The sequence below is a fragment of the Ictalurus punctatus genome, chromosome 5 (genome assembly GCF_001660625.3).
Source record: "Ictalurus punctatus breed USDA103 chromosome 5, Coco_2.0, whole genome shotgun sequence".
In the NCBI taxonomy this organism is placed as follows: Eukaryota; Metazoa; Chordata; class Actinopteri; order Siluriformes; family Ictaluridae; genus Ictalurus; species Ictalurus punctatus.
The window spans coordinates 34588318-34604335 of NC_030420.2; the positions used below are offsets into that span (position 1 = coordinate 34588318).

At 43.5% G+C, this 16018-nt stretch overlaps 1 long non-coding RNA gene across 1 annotated transcript; it reads left to right on the forward strand.

Annotated features, from left to right (window-relative positions):
- Window positions 1-1815: 1815 nt before the first annotated feature.
- Window positions 1816-14674, forward strand: LOC128632866 (uncharacterized). Its single transcript, XR_008396494.1, has 2 exons — window positions 1816-12379; window positions 13039-14674. It is a non-coding gene; the product is annotated as an uncharacterized LOC128632866 (long non-coding RNA).
- The last annotated feature ends 1344 nt before the right edge of the window (window positions 14675-16018 follow it).

Sequence of the window (16018 nt, forward strand, 5' to 3'; positions counted from 1 at the left end):
AGATGATGCCACCTCGTGGATCTCATGCTGGAGCTCTGGGTAGGAGGTCGCCGCGTTGACGTCTGGCTGGAGCTCGGCAGGTGAGACCATCTCATGGGTCTCAGGTTGGAGCTCTGTAGATGGGACAACCTCATAAGTCTGGTGCTGGTGCTCTGGGGAGGAGGCCGCCTTGTTGACCTCCGACTGGTGCTCTGCAGTGGAAACCACATCATGGATCTCAGGCTGTAGCTCGGGAGCAGAGGTCACCACGTTTACCTCCAGCAGGGGCTCTTCAGTGGAGACCACCTCGTGGATCTCAGGCTGTAGCTTGGGAGCACAGGTTGCCATGTTGACCTCCGGCATGGGCTTTGCAGTGGAGACCACCTCATGCATCTCAGGCTGTAGCTCTGGAGCAGAGGTCGCCATGCTGACCTCTGGCAGGAACTCTGCAGGTGAGACCACCTTGTGGATCTCAGGTTGGAGCTCTGGAGAGGAGGTCACCACGTTGACCTCCGGCTGTAGCTCAGCAGGTGAGACCACCTCATGGGTCTCAAGCTTGAGCTCAGCTCTCGCTCTCTTGTGGAGCCATTTATGGGTGTGTCATCTGCCTTTGAAACATTCCTGGGAGCAGAAATATGATTTATGTATCTTGTTGACTGCACATTGGACACTGTATGGTGGCTTCTTTATGGCAGCCCTCAGTCTTGCATGCCTGCATCACCCCTACTGCCGCCCTGTCAGCCTGGCGCTGGAGCTGAGCGGCAGAAACTGACCTGTCAATTCAATCATAAAATGTGTGGAATGTGGAATGGTAGATCGGGCTTGCTCATCACGCTGACTCCCCTCAAAAGTTCATCCAGGTTGCAGTTCTGCACTGGATTCCCAAACTCCTTTAGAAATAATTCTGCAAACTGAGTTACTTTGGTGAGGGCACTGGACCCTGTCCTGGCCAGATGCTCCACCCATTGGTAGGCAGGGCCATAAAAACATGACAAAATGAACCCGAGCCACTGCCTCTTGTCCGGCTTGGGATTCGCCAGGCTTGAAACATACATTTGGCAGTGGAACAGGAACAGTGGAACAGGAACCAAGAGAAGATTGGCAGTTCTCCCAACACTCACACTCTCTTCAAAAAGCTTTTCTTCTCTTATCTGTCCCCCTCCTCCCCCTTCCCCTACCTCTTTCACTACAGATGACTTTGCCACTTTCTTTTCCATCAATGTTACATCAATCAGGAACCAGTTCTCAACCCCAGACATACATAGACCGGCTCCTCCTCCATGTAACTCCCAACTGGCTTCCTTCTCTCCCCTCTCAGAGACTGATGTCTCAAAACTCCTCCTCTCTAGCCATCCCACAACCTCTCCTCTTGAACCTATCTCTTCTCACCTTCTACAGTCCATCTCTCCCATGCTATTACCTGCACTCACATACATCTTTAACACATCCCTCTCTACAGGTCTGGGTTACCCCACTGCTTAAAAAACCATCACTTAACCCTGCTGCGGTTGACAACTACAGACCTGTTTCCCTCCTCCCTTTTCTTTCCAAAACCCTTGAAAGAGCCGTTTTTAATCAACCCTCCAATTTTCTCACACAGAACAACCTCTTGGATAGCAAGCAGTCTGGCTTCAAGAGCAATCATTCCACGGAGACTGCTCTGCTTTCCGTCACTGAAGCCTTACGACTAGCAAGAGCAACCTCTAGATCATCTGTCCTCATCCTACTCCACATCTCGGCTGCCGCTGACACTGTGAACCATCAGATCCTCCTGCCTGGGCATCACTGGAACGGTTCTGTACTGGATGGAATCCTATCTCTCAGACAGATCCTTCAAGGTATTGTGGAGGGGAAGTATTTCTGAAACTCAGCATCTCACAACTGGCATTCCGCAGGGGTCAGTTCTGGGTCCACTGCTCTTTTCTATTCACACTACATCTCTGGGGCAGATGACTGAGTCTCATGGCTTTTCATAACATTGCTGTGCAGACAACACCGAGCTCTATTTGTCCTTCCAGCCTGACGATCTGTCCGTCTCTGCAAGAAACTCTGCTTGGCTGTCGGACATCTCGGTCTGGATGAGGGAACACCACCTAAAGCTCAACCTGGCAAAATCTGAGCTTCTCATCATCCCAGCCTGTCCCTCAATCAACCACAACCTTGCTGTACAGCTCGGCTCACCCACACTCAAGCCAACCAGGAAGGCCAGGAACCTTGGGGTGATTCTTGATGACAGCTTGACCTTTACAGACCACATCTCAATAACTGCACGGTCCTGTAGGTTCATCCTGTACAACATCAAGAAAATCAGACCCTACATCACTGAACGGGCTACACAACTACTAGTCCAAGCTCTTGTTATCTCAAAACAGGACTTCTGCAACAAACAACTCTCGAGACTCCCAGCCAGCTGTATCAAACCCCTTCAAATGATTCAGAATGCAGCAGCACGCCTTGTCTTCAACAAGCCCAAGAGAACCCATGTCACACCCCTCTTCATCTCCCTCCACCGACTTCCTGTAGCCACCCGTATCAAAATTAAAGCCCTTGATGCTCACCTACAAGACCTTGTCTGGAACAGCACCCTCCTACCTCAACTCTCTCCTGAAGGCTTACATTCCCTCACGCAATCTGCGTTCAATCAACGACCAACGCTTAGTAGTACCTACACAGCGTGGCTCAAGGTCCCTTTCAAGAACCTTAATACTAACTGTTCCTCAGTGGTGGAATGAACTTCCAACCTCAATCCGGACCACAGAATCTCTCACCATCTTCAGGAAACAGCTAAAGACCCACCTCTTCCGTGAACACCTAACCAACCCAAAAAAAAAAAAAAAAAAAAAAAAAACTCTGGCAATTTCACCTCTACTCTGCACACTTTGCTTCTTCTGGAGCTCAATTAATGGATCTTGTATGGTAGCACTACTTGTATTGTTCTCTGCTTGATATCGCTTTGCTTGTATTTTCTCATTTGTAAGTCACTTTGGATAAAAGCGTCTGCTAAATGAATAAATGTAAATGTAACTGCCTCGGGTAGTCGCACAATCCGTAATTTGGATCTGGAACCTCTATGTCAGTCCACTGGGGAAACTGGACTGACATGAATGGTGGCCAGACATCCTTATGTACGCTGGCATGATGATCTCCTTGCTCTCCTGCTGCTTCCATGTTGAGGCGAAGTATTCCGTCATGTAATGGAGGCTGAGACGGAAGCAAGTTCAGGTATGGCAGTTTAATCAAACAACAACAAGTCCCAAGAATAAAGCAGAAGACAATAATCATGAACATGCAGTGATCAGCTGATCAGGCAAACAGCACAAACAGGGCAGGGCAAAGAGACAAAGTTGTAAACGTAAGCAAGGTCAAAACACCAGAATAAACAGACACGATATAAGGCTTGGTAATGACAGAGACAAGGCAACTTAGCGTATACTCTGCAATGACTAAGTGTTTGAACAGTCTCTTATATGTGTGGTGTGATTGTGAGTATAAGCAGGATGCAGGTGTGTGTGATTAGAATGAAGGTGTGTTCTGGGAATTGTGGTCCATGACGGCCACATATTCAATGCCCTATTTATACAGTCTTATCTTTAGTTTATGCCCAATTATCTCATTCTTTTGGAATCCCAATATGCTTTATTAACGTCTTTTTTTGATTCCCCTTAAACACTACTTATTGGATTTTAAAATACCATTAGAACGAGCTTTTCTCGTTCTGAAATCCCCTTAACACACATTTTCAGCCATTGGATATCCCCTTATCTTCATCTTTTTCTTTTGGGTATTTTAAACATTTTCCAAGGCCCTTACTGCCATTCCCACTTCTGTTAATCAAGCTGTGCGCATCTCATCGCCCGTTGTCCTGAACAATTTGGATATTTTCATCACTTCTTCATTATGGGTGAGATTTATTTTAATTACTGCTTAATGTTACAAATATTTCTTCTCTAATTCTAAGTATGTTTATATGCTTTTTGGTGCTTCTTAGACATTCTGTGAGTATGTGTGTGTGTGTGTGTGTGTGTGTGTGTGTGTGTGTGTGCGTGTGTGTGTGTGTTTCTCTTGAACATTTTTGTGAATGTGTGGGTGTGTGTGTTTTTCTCAAAACATCATATGAGTGTGTTTTTTTTTAATTTTATGCTTTTATCATGCCATGTATTGATACCTGTTTCCTACATTCTTTGCATGTGCTTGTACATGTATTTATGTAAATATATTTGAAGTGTTACCACTACTGTTTTATCAAATTTTTTGTCCTTTCTCTCTGATCTCTGTCCAGCTGATCAACGCCCACCTGCAGCTGGACTCTCTCGACTGCTCAATCTCACAGGCCTGGGTGAATATATATGCCATCTGCTGGCTTATTTGGCCATCGATATTACAGCTCTGCTGGAACGTCTCTGCTCTTCACCTGTACCCACAGGGTTTCCTTATTCTCCCACTTATCGTATCATTCCATAGGTTCGGTGACCTATGTTCATGCTTCCACTCAAACTGAAGTTCAACTTCTTCCCATAACTTCTGTGGAGGGTTCGTTTATTCTTTCCTCTGATGATGATAGTAGCTTTGCTGCAAACACATCATATGACCTTTCACCTACAAATTACTCTCCTACAAGACCTATTCCCTCCCCAGAATATGTGTATGATAGTGATTCTCAATAAACTACATACTCTGTTACCCTCGTGTTTTCCTGTGTCTTAAATTTATTCCCACATTCCCCCTTTGAGGATCTCTAAGCCTCACTCTTCTCTTAATTTAAGGGATACCTATGTATAAATACTGCCTTTTTCAACCTTTGGCCACCATGCGTCAACTGTTTTATTGTTACTGTTATATACCCTGCGTGCAGTCTGTCCAATCTCTCCAGCCCTATATCATCCACTGCAGTGGAGTCCTCTACAATTGCCTGACCTGGGTGTCGTGAACAAATTTCGAGTTATCGGAGGTAAAAAGTCCACTCTGGTATTGCTGTTCCATTCAAAATAACACGGCAGCTGTAAAACTGACCTTTCACCAGGCTGAGCACGACACACATACCAATACACTGCCATGGCTTCTACTTGTGCAGATGACTAAGTCAAGGTGCTCAGGTAATTAGTTGATGTGAATTGATACTATGTTGTTATACTGTACATAAGTGATACAATTTGACTATATTCTGTTGACTACGTCAAGCACTAACAATGCTCCTATTTTTAACTACGTCCAATGATAATGTCCCTATAGCGTCCCTGTTTTATCGGATAGGCCTTATTGACCACTACCTTGTATCTTCAGGACTCAAGGGTTCATTTGCTTTTCCCAAAAGAAGTCTGACCCAGGGGTGGGCGACAAAAGCTCTGAACCCAGTTGCGAGGAAAAATTCCCACCCTGCCAGCACTTTGTGCTCGACAGTGGCTACACCTGGCTCAGTTTTTGACAATATGTGTCAATGTAACCACAATACACATCATGATATAAGTATAAACATTCTAAGAGTCCATTCTGATCCATGCTTCATTGTTCATGGGGCTCATGCCACAAACAGTTCATCATGCTTTATGTCCATAAGGTGGTCCACACGGGGAACACCTTGTGTTATGTCCTTGTCCACCTCTACGGAAACGATGTCTTCGACCCAGATACTTTGCATATTGCAGGGGGCCGCCCTTGGGGAGAGGTTAGGCTAGCACTTACACCCAGGGCATGGCTCATCGATCCTCTTTTACTATACTGAGTTCCAGGACCTCTTGTTTCTCCTGCGCCAGAAGTCCTGCCTTATGCAAGTACTGCAAGTGATGACTTGTGGTGTGAAGTCCAGTGAAGTCCGTTCTCTGCACCTAGACACTTAGCATACTCGCATATGCTAACAGCAAGCCTTGATCATGCATTACAGAGTGTAGCTTCAGCATTTTTTACTTGTTATAATTGCCATGCAATAACAACTAGTAGGTGTGTAAGTGACCCAATGTTTTCATGCCAAATGGGGTTATGCAAACATCAGTATAAAAATTTCCAGTATCATATAAGTAGATACCAGTATCTACTAGTATTAACACTGCATAAAATACCTGCAAGCTTGAGTATTCCAGAACATTTAATACACATTGTAATATAACCCCCCTCCCCCCTTTTGAGGCGGACATGCTTCAACCATAGGCGAGAAGGGAACGAGGGACCGGTTCTAAGGCTGGACAACCACATACTGGCCAGCAATGTTATTAACAGCAACTAGGATAAGGCGCTTGCCAAGGGGGATGACACAGCAGATAACACCTGCTGAGCAAAGAAACAACTATGGGTAACTGGTGATCTTTAATAGACCTACTTGTGCGGCCAATTGGACAGATTGTAGCATGCCTGCTCTCTGATGCAGAAAATCAGTCCCAGGTCACTGGGACTTGCTGCCTGTCGGCGTGCTCTGTGCTCTCCCCTCCTCTTAACTTGTCCACGTATTCTGTGGGATGGACCCGCCTGGGGGTCGTCTGGATCGCCATCGCTTGCGAAGTCTAGGTCTTCTTGATTAACTACAGAGTGTGTGTCATCTGCTTCTCCGGCGGGATGCAGAAGTCTACCTTTCCCTCCTTGATTAGGATGCTGGAGCCTATCTTCCCCATCCTCAGTAGGGCGCAAAAGTCTGCCTTTTCCCACCCCATGGCTGCAGTGGTTTAGGTCATACCAGTGCTCCTTACCTTCAACCTTTACTGCAGTTGGGGTTGCTGCAACCACCTTAAATGGTCCTTCCCTTCGAGGGTCATTGAAGTGCTTCCTTTTGAACGTGCGTATGTACACGTAGTCCCCTGGTTCCACAAGTCTTTCAGGTGTGGTGACGTCTTCACCATGGATTGCCTCGTGCACCTGCGAATACAAATGCCTGTGGATTTGGGTTAGGTGGCACACATATTCCTGAATTTCGCCCTCTAGTTGTTCAAGAGGTGGGCCCTTGTAGGGACCCTGAGTAAACGCCAGTATTCCAGCATGATAACGACCCCAAACATGCCTCCAAGATGACCACTGCCTTGCTAAAGAAGCTGAAGGTGAAGGGGATGGACTAAACCCTATTGAGCATCTGTGGGGCATCCTCAAATGGAAGGTGGAGGAGCACAAGGTCTCTGACATCCACCAGCTCCGTGAAGTCATCATGGAGGAGTGGAAGAAGACTCCAGTGGCAACCTGTGAAGCTCTGGTGAACTCCATGCCCAGGAGTGTTAAGGCAGTGCTGGAAAATAATGGTGGCCACACAAAATATTGACACTTTGGGCCCAATATGGACATTTTCACTTAGGAGTGTACTTACTTTTATTGGCAGCAGTTTAGACATTAATGTCTATGTGTTGAGTTATTTTGAGGGGACAGCAAATCTTCACTGTTACCCAAGCTGTACACTCACTACTTTACATTGCATCAAAGTGTCATTTCTCCAGTGTTGTCACATGAAAAGATATAATCAAACATTTACACAAATGTGAGGGGTGTACTCACTTTTGTGAGATACTGTATATGCCTTTGGTTCTGGAATGTGCCCTATAGGGGCTGTGAAGCTCTTGCAGACATTGTGTTTTATGCATGTCTCGCATTGATTTAGTTCCTTATTAATCATGCTAGCTAAGTAGGGGGACCACCAAACCTCCCTGATTTTCCTCAAGGTTTCTCCTCTACTAGCATGGTCCACCCCATGTGCATCTTTTATGAGCAGCAGTATGAGACTCAGTGGGGCCACACACAAGCCTTCTACACTTCTACACTCCGCCACAGCCCTATGCCTCGTTCTTTCTTTGCTCCTCTAGCTATCCATTTAGCTATTTCTGCCTCACTAGCCTCTTTTTGTATTTCCACAATGTGTTCCACATTATCCTCTTGCGGGTGTCGGATCTCTTCCTCCCCCAGGTTTATCAAGGCCATCATTGGTGCTGTTCCTAAAGCAGCTTTCTTTGCTGCCTCATCTGCTGCTGTGTTACCCCTAGTAACAAAAGTACCATCAGTCTTGTGAGCCTGACATTTCACGATCGCAAGTTCCGCTGGCAAGGTCATAGCATACAACAAGTATGATATAGCTGAGTAATTGTGGACCCATCTGCCCTCTGAAATCCTCTCTGTGCCGATATAGGCCCAAATACATGACATACTCCATATGCATATGCTGAATCAATATCAATTGTACAGCTTTTACCACATCCTAGTTCACACGCAGCAGTCAGAGCCCTTATTTCTGCCAATTGTGCTGAGCAGGGTTGGGGTAAAGAGAACTCCATTACTGTTTTAAATGAAAGAGGATCCACCCTAGCCTCTACCACAGCAGACCCAGCTTTATTCCCTGTATCAGCTCGAAAACACGACCCATCTACAAAGAACACATGTGTGTTTGACAAGGGCTGATTCTCTATCAGGGTTTGTCAATGCAGGTGCTGACGTCAATGTAGCTTTGAGTGATTCAAATGCAGCTAACGCCCCAGGGGTCCAGGTAAGAGGAGCATTTGGCTGTGTTTGGTCTGCGCTTTTGATTAAATCACGGAGAGGTTGAACTATTAGCACAAAGTCACAGACCCATGGTTGGCTAAAACCCGCCATTCCTAAGAATGCAAACTTTTGTTGTACGGTTTGCGGTGCTTTCCAAATGACTTCCATGTGCTTAGGCGAAATTTGTGGCTTGTCCCTTCTAGGACACGTCTCAAGTACTCTACTTTAGGTTTACAAAACTGGAGTTTTTCTCTACTCACTTTGTGGCCATTTTCAGATGGAATAGTTAACTCCTTTACCGAATCTTCCTGACATTGTTCTTTGGTCGGGCTACAGAGTAAAATGTCGTCCACGTACTGCAACAGGGTACTATGACAATTCAGAGTATCAAGGTCACAAGCTAGAACCTGGTTGAATATAGAAGGGCTTTCACAATATCCCTGGGGAAGTCTCGTGTATGTGTATTGTTGTCCTTCATAAGTGAATGCAAATAGATGCTGCGAATCTGGGTGGAGAGGTACACTAAAAAATGCAGAGCACAGATCAATTACCGTATACCACTTTGTTCCCTCAGGTATGTTTGATAAAAATGTGTGTGTGTCTGGAACAATTGGCATTTCAGGTACCACTATTTGATTGATAGCTCTCAAATCATGCATCAACCTCCATTTATCTGAATCGGGCTTCTTGACAGGAAAGATTGGAGTGTTGCAAGGGCTCCTGGTGGGAATCAATACACCTGCTTCGATTAGCCCTTGTATGGTTGGTCTTATACCTTCCCTATCTTTTGAGGACAATGGGTATTGTCTTTGATATTGAAGGCAAATGTTCCCTTTGACTTTTATCTTTGCTAGCCCTCCTGATTCAACTAACCCTACATCTGTTGGGTGCTTTGTCCATAACTCATCTGGCACTTTTCTTAGCAGTTCTTGGATCTTTTCCTTCCTCTACCATTACCATCTGTTTTTGCCCTGCAGCTACCTTATGAATCACGACGCATGTTGCTACCATTGGGTCTACTGCTGTTACAGAGATTCGTATGAACTGCCCATCAGGTGACCTAAGTATGGGTTCTCAGTTGGTTTCCATTCCCTCACTTCCCTAGCCTGCTTAACCATTGGTCCTAAATCTTTAGATTCAAACTTATTTGCGACCATAAGAGAGACATGGGGGACTGCACCCTCCACTTGGTACCAATTTTTCAGTCTTTCTGGGAGTTGTACCATGTCTGCTATCCCTTTGGGGCCCACTTATTACATTCAAATTCTGTACTGCTGCTTTACATCCTTCTTCGAGTTCTTCCCACAACTGGGCAAACTCCTCAGAGAGAATATAGCAGGGGTCTCTGTATAGTAACATCATCGAGTATAAGTTCCTGAGGTTCTGTAAAGCATAAAGTCTGTATTTTTCCCGAGAAGCCCATAGTTTGAATTGCTTTACACATGAGGGGGAGCTGTGAGCCTTCTTTCCCGATGCTTGAATAGTAGCCCCTGTATCAATCATGAAGGGTACATTTAATCCCTTCCCAACCGACACCGGGACCGTTGGTTCTTGTTCCGGGTGCAGTGTGGTGACATACTGCATCAGCTCCCCTTCTGACTTCTCTGGGCATCTTCAACTCTGGTGTGGGTTTGTCCCTCCATTTGGGCCAAACATCGACCCTCCAGGAGGCACTGGGGGCTGTCATTGTTGTTCCAACCATTGGTTCCCTCGTCCCTGTCCCATGGCTTGTGCCCCTAGGGTCTGACCTCTCCTCTCAGCCCTATCCACATGATCTCCCCATGTGTACCTGGCCATTGCCTGTGGACAATTTCTCCTGCATTTCTCCTGCCATTGCCTGTGCCTTGGGTCTCCACATGTCCAACATCCTTTAGCAGACATGCTCTGTCTGGTGGGTCCTTGCATTGGACCTCCACGAAAGAACCCTCTGCCTCGGCCCCTGTTCCGAGGCATCAGTCCTTGGAATCTGTAATTCTGGGGAGCTTGGGGCCTTCCTGCATACATGTATTCAACAGGTGCTAGCTGCATTGTAGGTATCTGTACAGGAGCGTATGTCACTCGTGCTTGTGTCGGTGCTGCTACTGGGATGGCGGCCACAATTGGCTGTCCCTGAGGTGCCGTGGCTTGTGGTGTCACCATCAGCGCAGCTTGTTTGGCACTCTTTCTTCTTTTCCTTCTTTTCTTGCTTTGCTCTTACTATCTCTCCCAGCTGTACCTTGTACAGTTGGGTCATCAATGCCTCGGCTGCTTCTTTAATTTCCTTTTTCTTTTTCCTGTATTGATCTACATTATGTGTTACATGTGGTATGAATGAGTTCCATTCTATTGTATTCAGTCCCACTACGCCTTCAAATTTTTCTTGCACATCCTCAGGTAGGGCCTTCTTTAGCATCATGAGTGGCTAGACCGAATCCCATTCTCATAAAATACCCAACCATATGTGTTCTAGTCTGATGAGAGCAATTCCAAAAGCTATAATAGTTCCATAATTACAAAAGGTTTGTTTTATCACCAAAAGAACACCATCTCCACGGTGAAGCACGGTGGTGGCAGCATCACGCTTTAGAGCTGCTTTTCTTCATCCAGAACTGGGGTTTTTATCAAGGTGGAGGGAATCATGATTATCTACAAAAAAAACAATGGATTTTAGTGCAGAACCTTCAGGTGTCTACTAGTGAACTGAAGATGGAAAGGAATTTCACCTTTCAGCAGGAATATGACCCAAAGCACACGTCCACATCAACAAAGGAATGCCCAAGCCCAGACCTGAACCCAACTAAAAATCTGTGTGGTGACCTGAAGCGGGATGTGCACAGGAGACGTCTTCACAATCTGATGGATCTGGAATGTTTTTGTAAGAAAGATGGGGAAAATATTGCTAGCTTGGGAAAAAAAAAAAGTACAAACTGTAACTCGTGGACTTTAAGCTAATGTCGTCGTGAGAGACGGACCGCTGTAACCGCCAGCCGCAGTTTTCACCGTGGAACTGAAGGGACAAGGGCTGTGGAGAACTGTGCTGAGTAGCACGGTAACTACACTTGTGTAAGGGTGGAACTCCGCCGAACCTGCGTCGCTGAATCGACTATTACCTGCTGGACCCTCTGCAGCGGATTCATTCACTCAGCACGTCTCCGAGTCAGATGATTCTTCTCTTCGTTTTTTTTTTGTATGTGCACCAACTCACGGGCCCCAACAGAAAACCCAAGCGCTTAGTAAAGGTTTTGAACATTTAACAAAAAAGGGTTTAAGTTGTTATATCCAAACTATACTGTTTGTGGTGTTTAATAAGTAAGAAAGGAATATTTGAGTTTACTAATCTAAATTTGCCTTATATACATTCATACAGTTTGAGGTTTTTTTTTGAGTTAAAGCATAAGGAAAATAAACTTATTTTTGTTATACATATTATTTGGCTGCATTGAACTTTTCTTTTCCATTTAATAAGGTCTGTATATATTTGACATAGTTATATTTGTTTCTGGGGAATACCCATATAGCTCATAGTGTGTGAGTGTGGTGATTCTTCAGTGGAGGCACCGCACTGTTATTTTCTTGATTAAATCATTTATATACATGTATGCCTGTGATGACATCGTCTACTGGTAGACAGAGGTTAGCCAATTCACCATCAACTGCTAAGTACTCAGGATCCTGTTACTTTAAAACCATTTAAAGTAGTAACCTTATCTAATATTACACTTCCAGCGCCAGGAAGGGGTTATATTATTATTATTATTATTATTATTATTATTATTATTATTATTATTATTATGATCTCCTCTTCCTCTGTGTGTTTTTTTCCTCTTTAGTCCTCCCCTGCTTTCTCTTCGCCACTCTTTTCCACTGCAGGAAGATGGGAACGTTCTCGTCGTCTCCCTTTTGTTCTCCTGGAGAACCCATCATGAAGGACTCACAGGATCCGCTCATACCATCGGGAGACACAGAGGCACACGCGGACAAAGTATGACACACGTGCTGATTAGAGCTGTGATAATCGGCCGATTAATAGATTATGAATATAATCGTTATTTGCAGCTGTAATTAGTAGATCTGTAAATATGTAAGGAATCATTGGGCCGTTGGATTACAAGAAAAATAATGCACACTCCAGGTGGTAATACTGTGAACAAGTGTGTGTGTGTGTGTGTGTGTGTGTGTGTGTGTGTGTATGTGTGTGTGTCAGTATGAAACGAGGGGAGGGAAAAACCATGAACAAATAGGCTATCAGTGTCTATTTACTTTACTATTTAATTATTCTCTTCATTCTGTTTATTTATTTCTATATTTGTTTGTCAATACTTTATTTATTGAACTTAAACTGCACGTTTCCATTCATTGTAAAGTTGGACATTGAGAAGGTAGATTAAATGCAGGGGGCTGCTTGTTAGATCGATTTTTCCTGGTGACGATACGGAGAGGTCCGAATGCGGAGATGGAGGAGGAGGATGAGAGCTGACCTCTTTCCCAGCCCTGCAGAACCTTTTGGTTATTTGTGGGAAATGAAAATGTTCTGTCGCTTTGTTTTTGATGTTAAATCTGTGTGATGTGGTGGACAGTAGGCTTCTCCGTTATTTCAGCTAACCTAACAATTCTGAATTGTGGTGTTTTTGATCTTCACAGGACAGCACGTTCCCTGTACCTGTGTGAACCAGGAAGTGACTTCAACAGACGGGAGTGACCGAGACTCGTGTGTGTGTGTGTGCGTGCGCGCGTGTGTGCGCGTGTGTGAGCGTGTGTTTGTGTGTGTGTGTGTGTGTAAGACAAAATGATGCCCCATTAATCCAAATGAAGTGAAATGATCTGAATGGTTTAATTTATTTATTTCTGTCTTTATTGTACTCATAATCTGTAAACAAATCTTCAGTGAGTCAGATCTAAAGATCAGACTCTGTCATTTTATTTGATTTTTTTTCTGAATTACTCTCGGATCTTTGGGGCATTTGTGCTTGAATATTCCAGTTTAATTTATTCTCCATTTTTGAGATATCAGCTCTGTAAATGACTCTTCTTCAGATTTAATTCGTTTTTATCTTTATTTTGTGACCGTATTTAATTCTGAATATTTTACGATTTAAAACCGGAATCTTTAGGACATTTTGGAGGAAGAATTGCGGCTCATAAATTGTTTAACGCACACTTAGTTTCTCGGGTGAGCGCATTCTATAATAGATTCATATGAATCATCTGTGATTGATTCTTTGCCGACTCTGAATGTGAATCAAAGTAAACGTGCGATGAAACAGTCTGGATGGTTTAATGTAATTTAACCTCTGTTTAATTTAACCTGGCTATTATGTTAATGATTTCATCTGCATATGCAAATGAATCTTCTTCTAATTGCTCACTGAATCACTCTCGTGTCACTTCAGTTGTTTTCTGTTTGCTGTTTTCAAATTTGATTTTATAAATGGAATTGGACACACATGATCCTAAAGTGATCTAAACAGCTCTATGAACGATTCTTGTGCGCTGGAAGCCGAGTGACGTTTGTAAACGAATCGTTTTGAAGTGACTCTGAATCACTTTAGGGTTTTTATTTGTTTAAGGTACGTACGTGAGGAATCCACCTCGGTGAATCAAAAGGTTTCATTTTACAGCAATGACTCGTACTCATGGAAATGATTCTTCTGAATTTGTTTGTGAACGAATCTGTTTTACGTACCATGTATATTATAGCTTTTCATTTTCATCAACCCATGACGCTTGATTTTGGAGTGTGTAGTGTAAATATGGATCAGATTTTTCAACTTGTGCCTTGTTACTGAATGCTGAATACACTCCTCCTGAACTACTGGTGGAACAGGATATATTTGACTCGGTCGGTGATTTGAATGTAATGTTATATTTACAGGACTTGTGTAATTGGGGAAACCAGTCAAACAAACGAACAATTATTTACTTAGCACTTTTAGTCATGTCAGTAAGATTAGTTTTGTTGATTTGAAATGTTTGTGGTTTGTTTATGATGTTTTCTTAAAGGGCTGGAGTTTGTCACTAATAACTGATTAAGCCACACTTCAAAGTGTTATTGTATTGTATTTCTTCTGAGTCTGCACTAGGGTTAATGAGTGACTACAGTGAGGATGTGAATGTTACAGAGCCTGTTTTGGGGGCTGGGACAATGCTGTAGGGTTATTTATTAGTTGAGAGATTAGTATTTATTTTTTTGTTTCTGTGGCTCTTCCTGCTGAAATAAAAAGCAAATGCTGCGGCTTTATTAAAAGCCAGAAAGTTGAATAAACTGTGTTTTTATTTATTACTTTTTTTGCTTAATGTAATAATTTGTAAATTATGTTTTAGTCTGATGACAAAGTAAGATTGGCGTGTAAGTTGTGTGTGTGTGTGTGTGTGTGTGTGTGTGTGTGTGATTTTGGTGTTAGTGGATATTTATATTTCCTCGTTATTTTCTCCCTCGTGTTCACTTTTATTGAAGAGGTTTATTTATTTTGTGTTTCAGTGCATTCATAAACTATTCAGACTGTACTGTGTTATAGGTTTCATTTAAAATTGATTAGATTAATCGCGACAAATGTTTTTAAGCGTAACAATCCATAATGACAGTGGAAACTCTTTTTTGCAAACGATCAGGGCGTGGCATTGAAACCACAATTCGAAAACTTTGAATGTTCTCAGGAACACAGAGGGTGTGTTTTTTTTGTAGTTTTTTGTTTGTTTGTTTTTTTTTATTTTTCTTTGTAACATTAGCATTGATAGCATTGATATGGGAGTTGTCCAACATTGCATACATTTTTTTTACAGCCCCATCTTGATGTCTTCTGTGTTTGCGTAGATCTCATATAAAACAAAATCCAAGATAATACAAAGGCAGTCTGAGTAAACACAAAATACAGTTTTTAAATGATAATATTATTTATCGAAGCAAAAAAGTTATCCAATACCATCTGGGCCTGTGTGAAAATGTATTTGCCCCCGCATTTACTAATTCCTCAAATCTATGAAAGTGCAGTGATAATGGTGTTCAGCTGGACGAGACACAACCAGACCTGATTACTGCAAACCCTGTTCAATCACATCTACACTTACATAGAACTTTTTCAAAGTTGGAAAGGAAGTTGGTTAAAAGATCTTACTCAGTAACACACTACACCAAAGCTGAAAGAAATTCCAGAACTGATGAGGAAGAAGGTGATTGAAACACATCAGTCTGGGAAGGGGTACAAAGCTATTTCAAAGGCTCTGGGACTCCAGAGACCCACAGTGAGAGCCATGATCTCCAAATGGAAAAACTCAGCACAGTAATGAACCTTCCCAGAAGTGTCCGACCTTCAAAATTCCTCCAAGAGCACAGCGACGACTCATCCAGGAAGTCACTAAAGAGCCAAGGACAACATCACAGGACCTACAGGCCTCTCTTACATCAATAAAGGTCACTGTTCATGAATCCACTATCAGAAAGACACTGGGGGAACACGGCTCCATGGAAGAGTGGTGAGGAGAAAACCACTGCTAACCCAGAAGAACATTAAGACTCGTCTGAATTTCACCAAAACACACCTTGATGATCCTCAAACCTTTTGGGAGAATGTTCTGTGGACTGATGAGGTGAAAGTGGAACTGTTTGGAAGACAGGTCCAGTTAC